The sequence below is a fragment of the Rhinoderma darwinii genome, chromosome 5, assembly GCF_050947455.1.
Source record: "Rhinoderma darwinii isolate aRhiDar2 chromosome 5, aRhiDar2.hap1, whole genome shotgun sequence".
In the NCBI taxonomy this organism is placed as follows: domain Eukaryota; kingdom Metazoa; phylum Chordata; class Amphibia; order Anura; family Rhinodermatidae; genus Rhinoderma; species Rhinoderma darwinii.
The window spans coordinates 313,622,940-313,645,820 of NC_134691.1; the positions used below are offsets into that span (position 1 = coordinate 313,622,940).

The window sequence follows — 22,881 nt, forward strand, 5'->3', positions numbered from 1 at the left end:
GCCATACTGCTTAAAAAATACTCAAAGTATCAGGCTTAGTGAAATTCTAATTGTGAATATTTATATTTATATTTATATTTTTAATTCTTTTTTTATTTTTCATTTTCAAAACTTATTTTAAGAAAGAGCAGCTAGTAGACATCAAATGTCTGGCAATCATCCTACGATTAAAGTGAAATTCTGTAATGTATGATGTTGTTGCGGTCTCCTGCAGGCTTCTAAGTAGTAAAAAGACAGAAGATGCCTGGGCCATTATCAAGAATCCAAGAAGGCAATGGTTGACAACTGAAAATCTTCTTAGACCTATGTATTTTGCTGTTGTCACAGAATCTCCTCCAGGATACTTCATATTTTCTGTAAATGATGTATGGCTAGTGCCAACTAATCATCTCTGCCCCTCCTTGCAGTGGTTTGGATTTTGTACACAGGCTGTGACATGCATGCTGCTGCATAGGCACAGTCTGCAGCCCCTCCTGTGCAAGTATATCCAGCATCTTGCTCACAATTTGGAATGATCTATACACAGATTTTATAGCATCCAATCAGATAACAAGTCACCTTTGATCGAGTATCTGTATTATATTTTAATATATTTGGACTTTTTTATTATACCATCACTAACAATAGCCATGATCTAAAAATAAAGCACTTTGTAAGTGAAACAAGTACTCTTTAGATAGACATACAGACATATGATAGATAGATAGATAGATAGATAGATAGATAGATAGATAGATAGATAGATAGATAGATAGATAGATAGATAGATAGATAGATAGATAGATAGATAGATAGATAGATGATAGATAGATAGATAGATAGATAGATAGATAGATAGATAGATAGATAGATAGATAGATAGATAGATAGATAGATAGATAGATAGATAGATAGATAGATATTTGATAGATAGATAGATAGATAGATAGATAGATAGATAGATAGATAGATAGATAGATAGATAGATAGATAGATAGATAGATAGATAGATAGATAGATAGATAGATAGATAGTAGAGAGACTGATAGATAGATAGATAGATAGATAGATAGATAGATAGATAGATAGATAGATAGATAGATAGATAGATAGATAGATAGATAGATAGATAGATAGATAGATATGAGATAGATAGATATGAGATAGATAGATAGATAGATAGATAGATAGATAGATAGATAGATAGATAGATAGATAGATAGATAGATAGATAGATAGATAGATAGATAGATATGAGATAGATAGATAGATAGATAGATAGATAGATAGATAGATAGATAGATAGATAGATAGATAGATAGATAGATAGATAGATAGATAGATAGATAGATAGATAGATATGAGATAGATAGATATGAGATAGATAGATAGATAGATAGATAGATAGATAGATAGATAGATAGATAGATAGATAGATAGATAGATATGAGATAGATAGATAGATATGAGATAGATAGATAGATAGATAGATAGATAGATAGATAGATAGATAGATAGATAGATAGATAGATAGATAGATAGATAGATAGATAGATAGATAGATAGATAGATAGATAGATAGATCGATCGATAGATTATTTACATTAGTTGATATGTTAATTCAATTTTTTTATCTTTTCTTTGAAATACTATAAATGGAGCCTTAGTTTCGCTAATATCTAATGTATACAATCTTTCGTAAATAATTGCTAAATAACCTGGTTACCATGGCAACAATAGATGAAACTAGCGGAAAATTTGTATACTTTTTAAACAAAACAGAACAAAGTGCTAAACTATAAACAAACAGCTGCTTATAACATATGTTATCTGACTTCTGTTCCACTTTAATCTCTGGAAGGGATTTTGTACTATAAATACTACTTCCTGAATAGGACGCACTCTTCTTTTGAAGTTTCTCAAAAACAAGTTAATTTAAATAAATACTTTAGTAGGCACGAACGATGTGCCGGCTGTATTGAAAATGCGGTGCTTAGAGGAAAATTGGTGGTTGATATGGTAATCATTCAGAGATATTGAAGTTCCGTGAATTTAAAGGAAAATAAGCCGATTAATCATTGTGATGATGATGATGAGTGTCATTAGCATTATTATTCCCTCTCATACTCTCTATGTGGGTGAGAATGTAGGACATCATGATTTCAGGCATGAGTGGATCAGTCTTTGTCTGTACTCCATTCAACAAGGCACCACTTACTGCTAAAAAAGTATATTTGCTGTAGATTATAATGAGCCTTGCTGTGGACAAGGACTGATGAAAGTGATCAACATCTGTGTACAGCACTGAAGTATATTTTGGCATTATATGGGCATACGAGCATGCATGTTTATTCAGTAGGGTACACTACTGACAGTGGCTTATGTCTCCGAAGAACAAAGGATTATTCATGTTGAAATTCAACATGCCCGATCCTGGTTTCCCACAGCAAGTACCATTGATAGTCTGGAGGCACCCGCACCCATACCAGCAACATTTATTGAATTTATAAGGGCAGACAAAAAATAGATGGCAATTAAATGAATGTTATCATGAAATAAATGCTGGCCTGGCAGTCAATATGTTCCCTAATCCATAGAAGAGCAATTACTATATAGTACTGACTCTGGTGAGGTAAGGGACTGATAGGGACACCCAGGGAGAGGTTGGAGAACAAGGTATTTCGTGATGTTTGCAGGGTGTACCAGAGAGATTTGAGGTCTTCTCTCTCATACATCTGTCCCGTTGGATTTAGATATGAGGTTTTTGTGTGGCAGGGTTTTGTAGATGTGTATGTTTTGATCCCTTTATCATTTTTCGAATAAAAGTTATATTTTAATAGTAGAGTTTAAGTTCAGTGATTCCCAGTCTGATGGCACTACCAAAAGCCCAAATGTCTGGAGTGTCTGAGAGTATTAAAGGACTTGCATTAAAAAATGTTTGTTAACATTTGATGGGCAAATTCAAGTCAAGTCAAGATCAATCTTGCTATCGGAAATATTCTGCAATCTGGACTACTATCCAGAAACTAAGGGCTCTTTTACACCGGCCAATGATCGGGCAAACGAGCGTTCCCGATCATTGCCCTATGTAAACAGGGCAACGATCAGCCAATGAACTAGCAAACGCTCGTTCATCAGCTAACGTATTGTTTTTGCAGCACTAAATATTATTGTTGTCGGCAGCGCATCTCCCTGTGTAAACAGAGAGATCTGTTGCCGACATAATGGGAATGCATGGGGACGAGCGATCATAGCAAAGGAGCGATCGTAGCCAAGGAGCAAACGAGCACCGATCGGCGCTCATTTTTTCGACCAACATTGGCCGGTGTAAAAGGACTCATATTAGAGTCTTTGTAGGAGGATACTTGATACATTGCACAGGAGCAGCCAAGGGTCCACCCTAGACTCTAGTTGCAAATGCTAGCAACCGAGAATGGGCATTAACATGCTATGACAAATTGCCTATTTAGCTTAAACCTAAGATTAGATTTTGATGAGAGAAAATCTGTGGGTACAGCCCAAAACCTAATCAACAAAGTTGCATTCCATTGCACATTTTTCTTGGCATACACCACACAAGCATATGTAGTCTGGCATTATTGGTTTGCCAACGCTGTTTATTAATCCCACTTCTGCCCTAAAACCAAGATCCTGGCTTGTATGACCTTTTCACAAATCCAACCCTATTAACAAGTCATTTTAAAAATTGTATGAGCATTAAGAACACAAAGCTACAATGTAGCAGTGCACACATGTTTAGGACATCTGGCTTCGTACAGTACACAGCCTTAAATACGATACTGTAATTAATTTTAAGAAAACCTGCTAAAAATTTCACAACTATTTAAGGGAAGTTTTGAAGCTGCTCCGTGAAATACAGTAAAATCTGCCATGGTGGAATAAGTCACCATTTGTGAACCGCTGCTTGCTGCCAGCATATAGGCTTTAGTATATCAAATAAATACTTTATGAAGCTTTTTAGCATTTGGGTGAAAATTAATTCCATTAATCATCCATTTTAACAGCAGGTTTTGTTTTATAAACAGTCACTAAATAGTGATGTAAGCTCATGAAATATTTAAAACTTTTTGGGATTTAAAGTCGAATTTGAAACTTTGGACTTTTCCTAAAGTAAAGAGATTGTATGTTTTTACACTTATTTACTTCAGTTATCAGCTTACTAGTTGGTGCATTAACTTTGAAGGTTTCTAAATCTATGAATCATGGATGACAGCCAAAATTGTCTACGAGGCAAAGCACTGTTGAGATAATTGTCTACAGATCACTGGTATTATATATAATGCAACTTTTATTTAATGGGACAGGCAGAAAACAATCTAGAAATATAGTGTGAAAAATACTCCTTTGTGGGGCGCTCTCGTGCAAAATTCTTAAATAATCCTCAATAGGTATTCAAAAAAAATGTTGATTTATTCATATACATACATAAAAAATACTGGTGCTACGCGTTTCAACCCCGAACTGAGGTCTTTGTCAGGCATGTCCTGTGGTGGATAATTTAAGAATTTTGCATGAGAGCGCCCCAAAGAAGCATTTTTCACACTGTCTTCATATCATTGGACCACGGGGGAAATCTCCATCTACGGAGCCATACATCGAGGGTCAACTCCGGAGGCTTGCTGAGAGTGCTGAAAATAGTGGGACAGCATCCCGATCTGCTCCAAAGTTGTGTTGTGCCGACGATCCCGCACAACTCCATCAGTTGAGTCAAACCAGATTCACCTAAGTTTTCCACACAATATCCCCGACGGTATTACCTTAGAGGAGCGCCATTCTCTCTCTTTTTGTTTTTCCATTAAGCAATCTAGAAATACAGCACTGAAATATATTTTTGAATTTTGGAAGTCATGGGTAGGACAAGTTCTCTTGACGCCCATGGCAGGGTATTTAGAATGTGCCTCGGTCTCATAATAACTGTTGGAAGGACAATCATTCACTTAATTGCCCCCTGTCACAGCACCCATGGTACAGCATTATCAGTAGGTTGGTCAGCGTCCTATTGGTTGAATAGAGAAATTTAAAGGCTGAGCAATTTTTTTTTTGCTTGATGCATAATTTGTGCCCAACTCATTGGTGACCTAGGCAGTTGCCTTGTCTGCCTACCCCTTGTCCCAGCCTGGTTGGAAGTTGGCTTGGTTTGGCTAAAGCTAGGCTTCAATAACCACATACGCAGCAACGTACATGAAAACAAAGACAGGAGGTAAAACCATTGATTTCAGTACCAGATATACTCATGTAGCAAGTGCTAATATCCATTATGCTGGGAGTCTCTAATAGCAGTCACACTTATAATGTGGTCAATAAACATCTATTGATTTTCAAGAAAATATCTAGTAAATGTCATCCTATGATTTTCCTTTATTTAGAACCCAATCATAAGTCTGCATGAGTCTGCAGTCATAGAGCACCAATACCGGTTCCCCCTTAATCTATGGCTAACCAAGCATTGATTGTTGGTTTTCAATGATCTATAGACATGAACTTTTCGCTTTGTATTTGACAGAGAATTATATTATGGCAATGTCAGAGTAGATAAAATAGGCTCCCCTGGTGATCTGTCTATTCTGTGCATACAGGTTTAAGGTAAAAAGTGCACGGAGCTGCTTTATGGAGCTCCGCACATTTTTCAGCTGGATGTGCTCTGGGCTAAGATAAATTGACACTTTAATGAAACACTAAAAGCAGCGGCTGCAATCAGCTGAGAAGTGTAATGCGGAGATTGCTCGGCTCTATACATGCACATACTTCAGCTTTGTGATAGGTGCATGAGTAATGGGAAATTATGTGTTTGCTAGCTATCCTGGAGACCCTAGAAAAATTAACATACTGTACGATAGTGCTGAACATCCTTCTTCATTTCTTACTTTTTAATGAACCCTTACAAATAAAACATTACAGCTCATCCCAAAGAAGGACTTAGCCTTTTTCTCTCTTTTTTCATATATTTTTACAGCAATTCTCTCCAGAACTACTGGGGTGTGTGGGGATCTTTTACATTGGTCTCCTAAATATTGATAAGTAATATACAAACATTCCTGTTTAGAGATCCGAATTAATCCCCTAAAACATTAAATTTCTTCAAAAATAAAGATTCATATTAATGCTTAGGCTTTTTTGCATTCATCTTGTCCATATAGATGGTATATGCCGGTAGATTCTTATTCATATCCCTTATACATGGAAAAGATATAAGCAAAGCCCCCCCCCCCCTCATTCCACGTAGCAAGCACATACACCTCTGGTCTTTGACTTTACCAATCAAATAAGAGACTTTATTAAGAAAATAGAGCAGCTTGAGGTATGTCAGCTATATTTTTTTAATCTCAGAGAATCCCATGGGGTAGTCCATCAGAACAGCCAATCCATATGTCTTATTTAGGGCAGATGGATGTCATAGACCATAATTCCCCACTCAGAACCCCACTCGGGATCCCCTCCATGAGCTAAAGAGAAGAAAAGCTGCAGAGAGCGGCCATGTTTTATGTGGTAACCCATTCATTTTTGTGAGTGGCATGTAATACTACATTGAACTAATAGCGAGGGCCAATAGAGGTTCCAGACTAACAGTGATCACCATGGCAGCTTTATTCTAAGAACAGATTATCTATTTAGGACAACTTACTACCTGTTGTGCCCTAGCTACTAGTCTTGACCCACATAACAAAACCCTTAATATTAATTATATTCCGTTTCCATTACCATATAAATGGTAATATAGACCCTAAACTATTTTTTTAAAACCTAAAAGTGACCTCCATCCACTAGGGGGAGTATCTAACCATTCTTCTTAGCTTAAAAAAATGTAATGGTGTCTACCTAGTGAGAGCAATATAACTTCCTTTACTTACATGCAGATATATATTTTACAAATTAAGGAAAATAAACTTGATATGCAGTCAGATTGTCCTTTATTAAATCTCTGGTCTGCATTTCATATTTGCTTCCATATCAGTAGTTTGCCGGTGATTCAATGTAGTTATCTTTTTTTATTGGCCACGTAAGAACTAAAACCTAAAAAGTAAACAGCTGCTTTAGAAATTCTTCAAGGGGGTCGTCTTTGTTTTAACATTCCTTTTAGTGGTTACACGAGTCTTAAAACTGTCTCTTTTGATCAAAAGCAAAGAAACACACCTGAAAATTTAGACTTTTCTACTATTTTCCTCAAGGAAAAAAAACAGACCAGCACTATAACAAACAAACTAATAGCCAGCAATTGCTGAGAAGGTTAGAGCCAATCAGATCTCAACGTTCCACATCTGTTTTTTGTAAAACTATTTTTGCCTGTGGTATTTCAATGTTAGAAAACCTCTGTTATTGTCCAAGTGGGAGTCCTAGGGGAAGAAAATGTTAATGAAATCCATAACATTCGCAGATTTTATTATTTCAATTTTTAGACGTTTACTAAGAAGCAAGTGCCGATTTCTGTACTGGAAGCCATAATTGTCCTTTTCTACAGAGATCATAAGTCCTCGCTTTGAGAATCAGCGGTTATGTTGACACAGAGCAGCACAAGGAATCATTACAGAGTAATAGCTCTCATATCTTGTTTTAAAAGCCTGTGGGTAAAACCTGTGCTTAGGAAACTTTGCTACATATCAAAAACATATCTTGTGGATAGCAGGTACTGTGGCGCACCGGAAAGTTTCCAACAAAGGGATTAACCGGAATTTGTATAAATGTGAAATATTCATGTGCACTAAACTTATCATCAAATATTCCTGGTCTACTACTTTATAACAGAACTGCAAAATGTCAAGCCAAGTGTAGAACGTCATGACTTGAGATGTAAGATATTGCTGTGAGTAGAAGTCAATGTTAATGTTAAGGAAGTAATGGAATTAAAATGACTTATATTGGAGTATGGTGTCGTGGCACACAAAGGTCAACATTGTGGTCAGCAGTCCATAAATCGTGGCCAAAAAACATTGGGCATCCAAAAATACCATCGAATCAGTCCTGGAACCGGACATTTACAAGGGGAAACCAAGGATTTAAGATCTAAAATATTTTGGAACTTTGTTTTGCTTGATGTCTCTGTTAGGCCCTATAAACATAAGATTGTAGGTGGCTCCATAACATCAAAACGGGCTCCAGTTCTGATGCTGGGTTTTGACACCCAAGACAGAAGGACCTGGTGTTTCCTTAACCCACCCTGCTCCTATTCATGACACTTTGAATAAGTCCCCATCCCCTTGCACAAGTTATTGCCACCCAGTACCAAATGGGATTGGACCAACCACAGCTGGGCCCTCTCTCCCCATGGCACACTTAGTAGACAGATAGTCTGCTTCTATGGTGTCTGCGCCCTTGAATGGATGGGATCTGCAGTCTAACGTCTGTAGCCATTTATATGGTGTTCAGTGGTCCTCGGACTGTATTTCTTCCATAACAACATGATGAACAATTTTAGGGCCTCAGCCAATTCCTTATCACTCTTAGTCTACACAACGGTTTTGCAGCTAGTTTAGCTCATGATGGACTTCCTAGTAAACCATGAATAGAACATCTGACTTGGCTTCTAACTATCATTTCTTGTTCACATTAAAGACTTGGAATAGATAAACCTTGAAAGATGAGTGGTATTTTCCTTGACTTGGACAGAAGCATGTTATAGCCTTGATAAATTGTACATTATCTTATGTTTTTGTCTAAAACGGCACTGATGACGTTGTTTTGTGAGATAAACCTTTACTAATGAGAAGAAACAACTGCTGCTCAACTCCCAACACTTAATAATCAGAGATAAAGTGAACTGTAAAGTAGCATATGTTTTTACAGAAAAAAAAAGTATCAAAAATGTTTAGAATTGACAAAATGATTTACCGTTTTTACGGGTACATTTAATTTCAATAAAAAAAATAAAAAAAAGAGAAAACAGTATTCTATTTATGATTTAATTTACACAATGATATAGTGTTTTTCTGCTATGTGTTTTTGTGAGCACTATGTCCGCTGTAAAAGCCATTCCTCCCAGGACAAATTAAATTAAGTGAAAAATAATCCAGTTGGAATAAGTTTTGCTAGGCATTTTTAATAAAGTGGCAGAGATACTATGTTTTTTTCCATCTGGCAATTAAATTGTAATTAAGTTTAAGACCCGAGTTATGTGGCTAGTATTAAACCAGCTTTAAAGATTTGGGATTGTAAATTGGTTGTCAGTGGTTTCATTTCTATTAGAAACAGGTGAATACTGAGTGCTGAAAAATAGCTCTCAATGATAAAAACATAAGATATTTTTGTACAAATGATAGACAATGAAAACAGCGTCTATGGAGCCTGTATGGAGGCACATAGGGTCCCTACATGGGGCATGTTGCTGATGCTTCTCACTCTGTCTACCACGAAATGGTAACTCCATGTGGCACCGTTTTCTCCCCTGGAAGAATGCCTCTGCATTACGGCATGTGATGGAGCGTGTCAAGGAATCCAAGATGAAAAAGTCACTGTGGGCCTTTGTTTTAAATCGGAAGGACACAGAGGTACAGCATGGACACATAGCCGACTATGGCCACCGCATTACCCCACTATGATGTGCCCCTTATGCAGGATTGTGCATGAGGTCTAAGGTATTCTCCGCTCTACTACAGATTGCTACAATTCTTTACCTTAGGGGAAATTCCACTTTAAAAATCTTATCACATCCCATTGAGACATGTCAGAAAATACAATTGGTCACGGTCCATAACACAACTATAATTTTTATCACCGTTATCCCTACAACACAAACCATTAAGACATTGACTGTAAATAAGACAGAGATCTAAACCTTCTGTGCACATATCCATAGAAGTTTCTGTTTACCGATGTCATCCATCTTTGCCACAATTTCCAAAGTAATCTTACAGCTCCTCAAGAGTTTTCAAAGGACAGGCTCATGAGTATCATTAAACCTACAACCCATATTTTCTTCTGCCAAAAAAAGACGCCCATCCATCAGGTCCCAATTTTACCCTCATGAATCACTGGCACAGGCTCAGACTCTTTTTATTTAATGCATGCTTAAAATGACTTTGACTTATCTTGCACAATAAGTCAAAGTATTTTCTATCGGAGAAAAGGCAGTTTTAATACATCACTCAAAGCTATAATCGAGTGAAAAGACTCTCATTGCTTTTGTGCCATGACAATACATGCCTGTTGTAGCTATCATTGAGGCCGTTCATTGACTCGGCTGGCCCCACAGTGTTAGTCTTTTTCCCCTTTTCGCACACTATGACATGGCTGTGTCTTAACCTGGAGCACTGAGTTGCTTTTGTTTCTTTTTGACTGAAGCCCATTCTTGCCAATATTTTACGACTAAAACAGATTTCATTATTGAAAGAGAACCAGATGGAATGGAAGTTCAAAGGATCCATCTGAATTAAATATATTTTTTCTTCCTTTGCTTCTGATTTATGCATAGAGAACACAAAAGCATTAAAGAGTCGAAAGATTCTGCACACAAGACAGACCATCCCCGCAAGCATTGTCTCTTTTAATCTCCCAGAAACATTCGGTTTTTAATCTTCTACACTCTATTATTTTCTACGCTCTCTTCATATTGTTGGCATCTAAGACACAACACCAATGCCACTAGGCTACGCCACTACCCCACTGCACCAGCTTTGTGTTGGGTTTTCTTAGATTTCTCTATCTTAGGTTTCGGACAAGGATATTTCCTATTCACTGCAGATATGTATGTGTTGGAATGTGCATTTGTACTTCGTTATTAGACGCTGTTCGGAATGAAAAACTCAGCACCGTGCCAGTTCCGAGGAAATCAATAGCAAAACGGTTAATTATGTTATGTTTCAATGGCTGGAAGGATTCATTCATAAGATCTAACATTTTATGACACAATTAAAACTAGAAGCAGCATGTTGCCTCTCTGTTACAAGCCATTACATCTTAATGTTTAAATTAGTCCTTTCTTTCTTTTACATTGTTACAAGAAGGCTTCTTTCAGTTTTTAGAATGTCTCAACTTTTTGCATTGTACAAACTATGTTAAAGAAGGACAAAGAAGCAAACTCCTTCAGATATTTCTTGAAGCCCCCCCCCCACCCTATTTGGCTGAATATTATCGATAATGCAAATATATATTGGAGATAGATTAAGTTTGTAATGGTTTAAAGGAGTTCTGGGCATTTTATATTGATGGCCTATCCTCAGGATAGGTCATCAATATCAGATCGGTGGGGGCCCGAATACCGGCATCTCCAACGATCAGCTGATTGAAGGCACAGCGCATACACATACGTAGCGGTTCTGCCCCGGGATTGCTGCTCAGTCCCATCCACTTGAATGGGATCGTAACTGCAATCTTAGGCAGTCAGCTAATAAGGTGGGTGCCAGGAGTCTGAGACCCACCGATCTGATATTGATGACCTATCCTAAGGAATCTCACTGGATGAAGTGCTGGATTTTTCAATTGCCTTTCTTCATGGATTATACCGTCTGCCGATGAGGATTTATCGGAGCACCATCTGAATGACATAACACCTGATATTATAGGAAGCACGGTGAGCGGAATATTTTTTCTTTGTGTTATCCTAAGGATAGGCCATCAATATAAAATGCCTGGATAACCGCTTTAATTATATTGGACATAGTATAACATTTTGTTACAATTCCAGTGTTGAGGGGCATCAGGACACAATAAATTAGCATTGATTTTCAAGCACAAATGAGTGTTATTTGCTAAAGCCTCCATTTAGAATACAATTAAAGGGGTTCTCTGCTTTTGACTAATCCTAATTATTATAATTATTATTAGAAGAATACCCTGATTATAAACTGTTCACATGGTGGATTGGTGCTTGGACCCCCAGCGGTCAGATGTAATCTGTGGAGAACCTGGCAGCAAGTTTTCAACTCCCCTAACAGCACCAGCACAGGGGAAATATAGCATTACATAATACCCTTTGAAATCAATTGACTGTCTGAAATGCATGGATATGTTGAGTCCTCCAGAGAGAGAGACGCTCTTTGCAGCTGCTCTGCTCTGACTGATAGATGATCCTTAGACTTTCATTATAGGATATTTGAAAATGTCATTTCTAAAATATAAACTTAGCCACAAACATTATAATAATGTCGGCATATCTCGCCATTATTTTGGCCATTCTCACAATAACCTGATGTCTGTGGGGGCTGCCAGATAAGATAGGTATTAGTCCAGTTCTGATGCTTAATGTGGCAGCTCTCAACTCTTGTCTTGACCAAACATACATTTTTGGGACAATCACTAATTTCAATCACCAGACTTATGATCATTCAGCCAAAAATGACTTTAAAGGGGTTTTCAGAGTTATTTAAAAAATTGGCCAATGCTGGAGGGATGCAAAAAAAAAAAAGAGCCATTACTTACCTCACAGATCCTCCTCGCTCCAGCGCCACCGCTTCCTTCCTCTCCGCCGCTGTGTATTGACATAGCTGCAGCGATGGCGTACCCATATACCCACGTGATGGCTACAGCCAATCACTGGTCTCAGTGGGTATACGGCACAGGATGGCTGAGGCCAGTGCTTTGCTGCAGTGATCCCGTGGGTATATGGGCTTGTCATCGCTGCAGCTATCTCAATACACAGCGGCAGGGAGGAACAGAGCGGCGGCGCTGGTACGATAAGGATCTGTGAGGTAAGTAATGGCTCTTTTTTTTTCTGCATCCCTCCAGCATTGGCCATTTTTAAAAATATCTCAGAAAACCGCTTTAAAGAGGCTCTGTCACCAGATTATCAAATCCCTATCTCCTATTGCATGTGATCAGCGCTGCAATGTAGATAACAGTAACGTTTGTTTGTTTTTTTGGAAAAACGATAATTTTTGGCTAAGTTATGAGCAATTTTATATTTATGCAAATGAGCCTTTCTAATGGACAACTGGGCGTGTTTTCTCTTATTTCCAACTGGGCGTGTATTGTGTTTTTAGCAACTGGGCGTGTTTACTTCTTTCACTGCACAATCACACTGTGCTGTGGATCATGCTGGGCTGGAACAATGAGAAGTGTAGGACACTGATTGGTCGCTGATTGGTCAGCCTCATACACTCCTCTGTACAACGCCCAGTTGGTAAAAAGTAAAAACACGCCCAGTTGTCCATTGAGAAACTCATTAGCATAAATCTAAACTAGCTCATAACTTGCTCAAAAATGATAGTTTTTCAAAATAAAAACCACTGCTGTAATCTACATTACAGCGCCGATCACATTATGTAGGAGATAGGACACTTATAATGTGGTGACAGAGCCTCTTTAAGTCTATGGCCAGCAAGACCCCTTTTTGCCTACCTCTTGAAAATATCCTTCCATGACCTGTCTCTATGTGTACATGTTTATGTTTACAAAACAATTCTCTTAGGGATTATAATCCAAAAATAAAAAGTTACAATTTTTCATTTAATGAGCTGACTGATGCAAATCCTACCAGTGGGAGTATTGTTACTTTGTAAGTGCGGTTATTTTTTCCCGTGTGGCTCTTGAAGATACCTGCGTAGTAGAGTACATATTTGTCTTCCAGGTGAAGTTGACATTATGGCCCATATGAGCAAATCCACACTAATGGCAATGTACCAGAGGAACGGCTGGCAACAGTATAATGTACACAATGTATACAGTGATGCAATTCCCAGATGTAACAATTACATCAGTCAGCTAGTGAGACTGAGTCTCATAAGATATCTGTTTTTGTGTTTGTATCCCTGTACAGCCTTGGGATAGTTTTATGTAGGGAATACATACTGGTCTATGGTGACATATTCTAAAACTGTTTTTACCTGCAGCCATTTGTTATCCAATATAACAGCTCTGGGAGCAGAGTAAGAGCCTTGGCTGCTTCTCAAGACTATAATCCATTTTTGCTACATGTAACCTTTCAAGAAAATTTATGTATCTAGGAATCGCTATGTATAACTCGTTTTATTACATGTCACACAATTCATTTTGGAACATGAAAAAGGCAGAGTTATTTAGATATCTATCAAAACATTTACATATTTAAGGAACCAGGAGTCCGTGTTTTGACTCCTAAAGGCAAAGATATCCAGCTACATTTTTACCCGATGACCCCTACCCACACATGATGTCATCACATCATACTGTACAACTATTTTTTTCCGTCTGTATGTCCTAAGGGCCTTGGATGAACCTAATAGGGCTTGTTAAAGCATCCACAGGCAGCTTGTCATTTATTTTAATTAATTTTTTTCGTTTTTTGCAACATTAATTAAAAATGTTCTGCTACTCGTATCCAGATGAACTTCTTTATCATAGGCAACAATATGGACAGAACACTATAGGTCAAGTGTTTGCAACCATGTTCATTGAAGACTCAAATTTATAACCTTATCCTCAGTTATAAGTCAGTAATGATACTATAAGAGGTAACTATATATTGGCTATGGGCAAAATACTATAGACTTGGGGAGTCAAATAGACTAAGACTGGTTTCACACTTGGGTGAATTTATTAACCTTTACATTTTTTCCGTCGATGGGGCAGTGTGAGGGCTTTTTTATTTGCTAGGGCGTTCTGTAGTTTTTATTGGTACCATTTTAAGTACCTAAGACTATTTGATACATTTTATTCCAATTAATTTAGGGGGTAAGGTGACCAAAAAAACAGCAAATCCGACGTTTATTTTTTATATTTTTTGCAGCATTCACCATGTGGGATCCATATTGTGATATTGTAATAGGTTGGACTTTTACGGACCCGGTGATACCAATCATGTTTATTTTTTTATTTTCTAGAATACTTTCGGGGAAAAATGCGAAGAGTTTATTTACTTTTTAAAATGAAACTTTTTTTGCACATTATACAAAATGTTGTTTAACTTTTTTTTTATGTTTTTTTTTTTTAGTCCCCCTATGAGACTAGAACAAGCGGTCGTTTGATCGCTGGTACAATACACTGCAATACTCATGTACTGCAGTATATTGTGCTATTTACTGGATCCTATTAAGCCCTGACAATGGGCTTCACTAGGGCCCAGGCTCCCATGACACCCTTGAGCACCCCGCGATTGGGGTCAGATGAGGTGAAGGAGGGACCCCTTTTTCTAACGACTTAGATGCCGCAGTCAGTAGATATTGACTGTGGCATCTACGTGGTTAGTTGGCCATGATCGGAATGAACTTCGATATCGGCAATTAGAGTGAAGGGTCAGCTCGATGTTACACCTGTGAGCCTGGGGTTAATAAATTCTGATAAGCTATTTGTAAATCAACCCATAATAATTGGCCCTAGCATCAAGTGACTGGCTCCAAATTAAACCATGTCTTTTGGGGACCATTTTTGTGTCAGACTCTGAGCCCACTGGAGGTTACTTAGGATGCCAGTCCAACCCTGTTTAGATACACCATTATTTTTCTATTGTATATAAAGTATAAGTTCTAATCTATGATCAGCACGCAAGAACAAAATGGGCTTCCATCACAAAATTTTGGTCCATCAGTCAATATAATTCTGTAAAAGCCCTCTTACATACATTTTTAAATAAAAAATGGTATTACCCAGAAGTGCTTTACTCCAAATTAAATTAGTTTGGATGAGTTTAATAAAATTGTCAGGTCTTGGAAGAAAAGCTCAATCCATAATTAATCGTACAGAGATGTAACAGATTTATATTTGTTGTTACAAGTTTGTTTAGAAACCCTTTATACTCCGTCTTGACCTGTTCTTTGGCAATTGATGTTTTTTGTTCGTCACCATATTTAAAGCAAGACCATTTCTAATCCATTGCGAAATGATTTTCTATGCTTTGCAGCTAATGAAGCTCATTGTAGTCGATTCACAGGTCAATGGTTGAAGTATGGAAAGATTCAAAGTCTAAAAGCATTTCTAAGTGATCGACGTAGAGCTCGCGGATTACAGCCACTCTTAATAGATTAGCTTGAAGATGCAAATCAATTAAAAAGAAATCTATTTGTAAGCATTATTTACTTAAATAGGAACAAAAGGCAAAGACTGACGGCTTCGAATGACATTTCCTCAATGTGTAAAAACCTCCCACCTGCTGGGAAATGTTACTTATATATAGTCTATACCAAGAATATGTTGCCCAAGATTTGCAGACGTTAAGACCAAACGTAAGGTCAACCTTCTCGTAACCATGTCTGTCTGTCCGTTCAGTACTTAAAGCATACCTTACTTTTCAGGTGACTTTTTAGAATAAGCTGTCATATGCGTGTACATGAGGAATAACTCTTTCTCTTTCTCTCTCTTTCTCTCACTCTCTCTCTATCTCTATCTCCCTCTCTTAGTTCTATCATGTCTTCCATACACTGCACACATATAGAAGAGGAGAATCCTGCTCTCCTATCTCTATATATCACATATACAAGCAGTAGCAGCTGTGTCTCTCTTTGGCTGCTTCTCCCTCTCTCTCACTCTTCCACCTCCTCTCTCCATAGAGTTCCATGGGCAGCTGTAATCTGATCCTTCAGTGAGCTGATGGTCCGTAAATATATGTGTTTATTTTCCTCACCAAGATGTTTATTAAAGGGGTTGTCCACTACCGGACAACTGATGACCTATCCACCGGATAGGTCATCATTATATGATCGTGGGGGTTCGACACCCAGACCCCACACCAATCAACTGCTCCGGCTGCCTTTGGGCACCAAACATCCATGCCAGAAGCAGATGGCTGATAGCAGAATAGTGGCCGAGCTGCAGTTCGGCACCACGGCTGCTATGCAATGTACAGAGCCAACTGCTTCCGGCTCCGTACATTGCATACTGTGCAATGACATCCGGTGTCCGCAGGCAGCCGGAGCAGCTGACCGATGATATACTGATGAACTATTCGGTTGATAAGTCATCAGTTGTTGGTAGTGGAAGACACCTTTAACTGTTAGTAAGTGGAATCCTTCTTATACACATTTAAATACTGAAAACCTTACTGATCTAGTCCTGTTCACACTGCTGAGGGCATGTTACAATGTATCAGTCTGGGCAATCTTCAGTGAGCTACACACAGTAGCTACACAAATCTGCCTTTGAGCCGGCACATTGACACATTGGGACAGAATTATAAGATATTATTTTAGCTTGGAGAACATAGTAAAATGACACTTGTGTTTTCCACATTTGTTTCAAAACACTGGGATCTATTGTGTGGATTTTCTGATTAATTCAAGCACCAGATCCATGTGGTCTCTAGATTATAAAAGCAGGACCTACCTGTGGTTATAGATCACTTACGCAGCTCGCTAGAAAGCCTTTCCATCAGATCACCTATTCCATAATCACTCGTAGTAGAAGCCCATTATAAAGCCTGAAATGTAAGCTATCATTATCACAATCACTGCTTTCTATAAAGGGCTACCTGATGAAGGGTACAAACCAGAATACACATATAAAACTATTCCTGACATTTTGTTTTCATTTTTTTTTAAATAAAAGTATAAAGGACTATAATTACCCTTCTGCTAATGGACTGATCCTTCAATTTGCAAAATAGGCTCTAAATAAAATGAAATGGACATGTCCATTATAACATATGGGGATAGTTACTGCATCCTTGTAATGACGCCTGTTGTAGTGTTCTGTGGCCTCAAGTCATTCCATAAGCATTGATCTACCTATACGTAATAGCAGTGTTCGTTAAAAGCACTTGTGTTTTAGATGTACGGCTGCCTGTATTACCAACCACTTCCTGATATTTTAATGGATGCATTTTACTTTATGGGTCTAATTGAACACTATGGCTGGAATTTCTCTGAAATTACTGCCACTTTTTCCCTGCCAGAAATAATGAATTGCTCAAGCTAGACAACTGGTCAGTAATTAAAGGTTTTTCATCAAGCCCTCGAATACACAGAATAGTGGAGTCAGTAAGGGCACTGAAAATAGCTTCAGATGAGTGGGGAAAGAAATCCCTGTAACTTACATGTAATTCATCATTTTAATCAGGGTCATTACAAGTTTTACAACTGCAAAATAGATCTTTCTGGATATTGTCCACTGTTAAAATAAATCAGATGTTATCCCAGTGCAGTAGACATGACACATGTGGGAAGTGGGGAATAGGATATGTGTAGTTTTATTAAATTCTAAATCAATTCAGACTAGGATTTTCATGAGGATTCTGCATCCCACTGGACATCCTACTATGTCATAACTATGAATTTCATTATGGAGACATGCTGGGAATTATAGTTCTGGGGACAGCTCTGTAGCATAGCTAATGACATGCTAAATTGTGCTGCTGATACAATCTCTGCTGACTATATGTTCATGTTCACATCCCAACTACTGTATATAGCTTTTAATGAATTAAAGGGGTTGTCCATTTTGGATAATTCCTAGAATGGTGCCTTCACTGTAAATTGATCATAGAGTTTCCTGCTGTTGAAACCTCCAGCGATCAGAAGTAATCTCAAGGGGAACGAGCAGCAAGTGTTCAATTACTTTGCAGTGCCACCACTGGGGAAATTAAGAATTACACAGTTCCCATTGAAATCATCGGGCTGTCAGTTAAATACACGGGAATGCCGGGTCCTCCAGTGATTAAAGGACTCTCTTTTTACCCTTTCTCGGCTCTGACTAATAGATAACAGATAACTAAATGGGTTGCCCCTATTAATTCAGGTATTTGACAATGAGTTTTCAGTATTCTTTGTCAAGTTACTAAAAAAATTCCATTCAGTCATTCCTGGCTGAGAAAACTGAGCAATAATCAATATTACTGCCATTACAGCACCCATCTGTGTTGTCAACCAACTTTTCCAGAATCCAGAATGGCGCGTGCACCAGTAATATATCACCTGTTAGTGTACTGGTGCATAACAGGACATTGTTGTAATGAATGTAGCATTGCTAAAAACAAAATTGTGATACAAGAAAAAAATAATGATCACATACTCCGCAATTAATTAATCCATGTCATCTTTCAGAAAAAAAGCAAAAAAATAAATATTGTGTGATGTGTGGAGCTTCACAGCAGGACTGAGGGATTCTGCACTGTTTGGATATTGTTTTTATTTATTTTTTTAAGTAAAATTTGCATGACGGTCCGACACTGTTTTCCTCATTTTCAATTACAAATAATAATTGCGGTGCACGGCACATGCTGGGAAATTGAAGGGTTGAGCTCCAGAACAGTAATTAAAATAATGCTGGAAATACATGAGAATTTTAATAAGCTGCTTCTTCCACTCAGTATAAGGTCCTACTTTTTAAAGTCATAAGTGTATGAAGAGAATGATAGATAAAATGACCTGATTATAATGGCATTCACTTTATGACCAGATCTATAATAATGTCAGTGTCACTGCAATTCCCTGAGCTATTTGTCATTATCAGATGTAGAATTTTGTAGGGTGTTGTAGGATTTTGTAGGGTGTGGGAACTTTCTCCCATCGTCCATAGTCCCTGAATCGCATTTAAATTAGTATTTTCCCTCCTTTCCCCTCATCTCCCTTTACAGCTCTTCCTGTGTGTTACAACATAGTTCTATTAATTTATTCATGAACCAGAAAGCTGAGGATGAGCAGTGTTAGGCCCTGTTCACACAGAGTTTTTTTTTCAGGCGGAAAAATCGGACTCAAAATTCATTCAGGAATTTTGAGGCAGATTTTGACCTGCCCACATGCTGCGTTTTTTTGGGTGCAGCAAATGAGCACCATGGGCAAAAAACGCTTTCTCTGCCTTCCATTCATGTCAATGGGAGGTCAGAGACGGAAACGCCCAAAGATAGGTCATGTCGCGTTTTTTTACCGCTCGTGGGAAATAAACGCCTCCGCCTCCTATTGAAATTAATGGGAGGCGATTTCGGGCGTTTTTTGGTGCTGTTTGAGTCGAAAACAGCATCAAAATTATCAGTGTGAACTACCCCTACAGGTCCCTTTCAGCTATTCTGCAGTCTATACAGTCATTGGGGAGCAATACTTACTGCAATGGGGCCTCTTAGAATAGCTGAAATTAAATGTGTATATGTATGTATTGAATATTCTCTAATCATAGGTACTGATAATAGGTTCATCCCATAAAATAAGTGCCCCCCATTATATAAAGGTGTCATATTACCGCTTAAAGGGATTATCTGATGGAATGAATTTCATCACATGTCATTCAGTTGAGGTCCTACAGCTGAGACTCCATAGTTGTTGAGAATAAGAGGGTTTGGGTCACTTTCAATGGGACTCCGCTTTCCATATCAGTCATTTATTTCATAAGAGAGTTGACCGCGCGCATACACCGCCTCTCTGGTTAGAGCAAAGACCAGACCCTCTCAATATTGACGTCATTGGGGCGTGCTTCCTTAAGATTGATATGTACTAAAGATTTTTTCTTCATACACTAACTTTAAAGTTCTTTGTATTTGCAACGCTCTATATGGGCAGCATGATTGCTCAATGATTAGCCGTGTGGCCTTGCCCTGGGTTTAAATCTGACCATGGGCAACATCTGTATGGGGTTTACTCAAGGTACTACCGTTTCCTTCCACGTTCCAAAAATATACAGATAGAGTATTTAGATTGTGAGCCCCACTGAGGACATTAAGAGAGGACAACTGAAGTACAGCGCTGGAATATGTTGGCGCTATATAAGTAACAAATAATAAATGCTAATTGTTATGTCCACGTGTACACTATTCGGGATACATCGTCTTCATGCATAAAGTACATGTCTATAAATCACATTGGTCCGGGGGGGATACAGTACTGTGTACTTTGTGATACATTATAATCAGCCGTATAATCATTCTGTAGGTATATCGTGTTGAATAAGCTCTGAGACTGCACAGGCCTCTTCTTCACTTGGATTGGTCCCACAGAGCGCAACATAATTAGTGTTTTCTGATACATTTTAATGGAACGATACATCAACATATAACAAAAACAGCGTCTTCCCTGTATTTCTGTATATACAGCTGTTTTACTTAATACGAGTGGTAAAAAGGGAATAAAAGGCAACAAAAACAACAATGTTCCCCATTTTGTATTTACAGCTGCGCTATTTAATATCCCTGGCAATAAAACCGAATGTTTTCAATAAACCAACTTCTTATTTATTAATATACAGAGACCATTATACATTTTGTTTGGGTAAACAGGATGGATTCCACTATCCTAAAATAGTTGTCAAATAAGAATGTTAAGTAAAAATCTTTTACACTGGCCAATTATTCGGCAAATGAGCGTCCACAGAACACTTATTTCCGATCATTGCCCTGTGTAAAAACTCGTTCGTCGTCTGATCGTATCGTTTATGCAGCTAAAAATATTATCGTTGTCAGCAGCACAGGGAGCTGTGCCCATACATATTGATTGGCGCTCGTTTACACGGCCCACGTCAAAGAAGACCCTTACTCTATGGCTATAACATTCTGGTGAAATATTGGGTGGTTGGCTTACCTGACTCTATCCTAAAAAATTTAAAGGGATGCTCCACTGATCTATGTCATGTCGTTTAGATACATCATAGGCAGTGGCCCAGCAGCTAAGATCCTCAATAATGTTAAGAATGAGCAGGTCATGGTCCATCTTCTCAAGATCTGTAGGGATTCCAGCTCCTTGGGACCAGCAGTGTGAAGGTGCCTACAAATAATTAATGATCCACCCAGTACTATATGGTGTGGAGTTTGACCCAGCTATGGTGAAACGGCACAACCATGATTAAAGCTCCCCAGCTGTTGGCAGCTGCAGATACTATTGTACTGTTATTTACATAATTGAGTGTACAGACTGCCAATTGAAATACGTGGGCTGCACAAATAGAAAACTTAAAACTAGAATATTGGAACATCTTAGTTATATCAGGAATCCGAATATTGTCAACATTTCAAATGCATCAAAACATTTCATACACAAACACAATAGGACAACCAAAATTTTTTGTTGCTATGCTATCGAAAAAATCCATTTGCCGAAAAGAGGAGGAGATATAATCAACAAAACCCACCTCAGAGAAGCTTTTTGGATATATAGATTAAAGACAAGATTTCCGGATGGCCTTAACTTAAGAAAGGAACTTATGTTTCAGTATTGAGAAATCAGGAAGGCCACCAGTGCATTATCATCCTAGAGCACATAATATTAATAACTACATCACAGTATTCTCAAAAATATACTTGATATTTTTTCCTAGCCAGAGAGTCTCCATCCACCTGTAATTTTAACAACCACCCTCCGTAGTGCATGAACAACATATGCTAAATGACATGCATTACTTCCCCACATTCCGGATTTTAGCCTTCACTTCACCCCCTTTTTTCCTTACCTATGCACTCACGATCCTACGATGCAAACCAGTGATAACTGAACTACAGATACGCCAAATATCTCAAACTGGCTCTTCCCTATTGCACCTATATTACAACACATTCTCCTACATATGGTTAATAATAACGCTTATAGTCCCGACCTCACCATGAATAATGTCTTACATAAAGCATCATTTATTTATTAGTTATGTCAATTATTAATAAATTCATTTCTTACCTATCATGCCAGCTGGAATGGGACGTCTTTTGCCTGAGCAGATGGCTCCTCGTGATTCGTCCTGTATCTTGCGTTCCATATGGTCACGAGATCTGGAACGCACACGTGACCACCAATCATGATCCATACTACAGAGCTCTTACCTACATTTTAGCATTGCACAAACAAGACATCAAATCTCCAACATTACTAATAACTAACAACGAGAGCCTTTGTTACACATGTAGTATTATACATGAGCAGTACTTACCAGACATGTGAACGGGCGCATCTAACATGTTCCCACTTCCGGATTGCGTTCCAAGTGACGTGTCAAGCAGTGGAACGCAATCAGGACCCAGCTGTTACCACCGGACATAGTACAAAAGGGCCAGGGCGCCAGTTTCAAATCACAATACAGCCAAGTCTAAGGACGTCGCTATCGTCCGAAACGCGTAGGCTTCACAGGATCATTCCT

At 38.2% G+C, this 22,881-nt stretch overlaps 1 protein-coding gene across 1 annotated transcript in view; it reads left to right on the top strand.

The window, feature by feature from the left end:
- Positions 1-22,881, top strand: part of NRP1 (neuropilin 1) — a 139,670-nt gene that overhangs the window by 80,477 nt on the left and 36,312 nt on the right. The window lies entirely within an intron of this gene.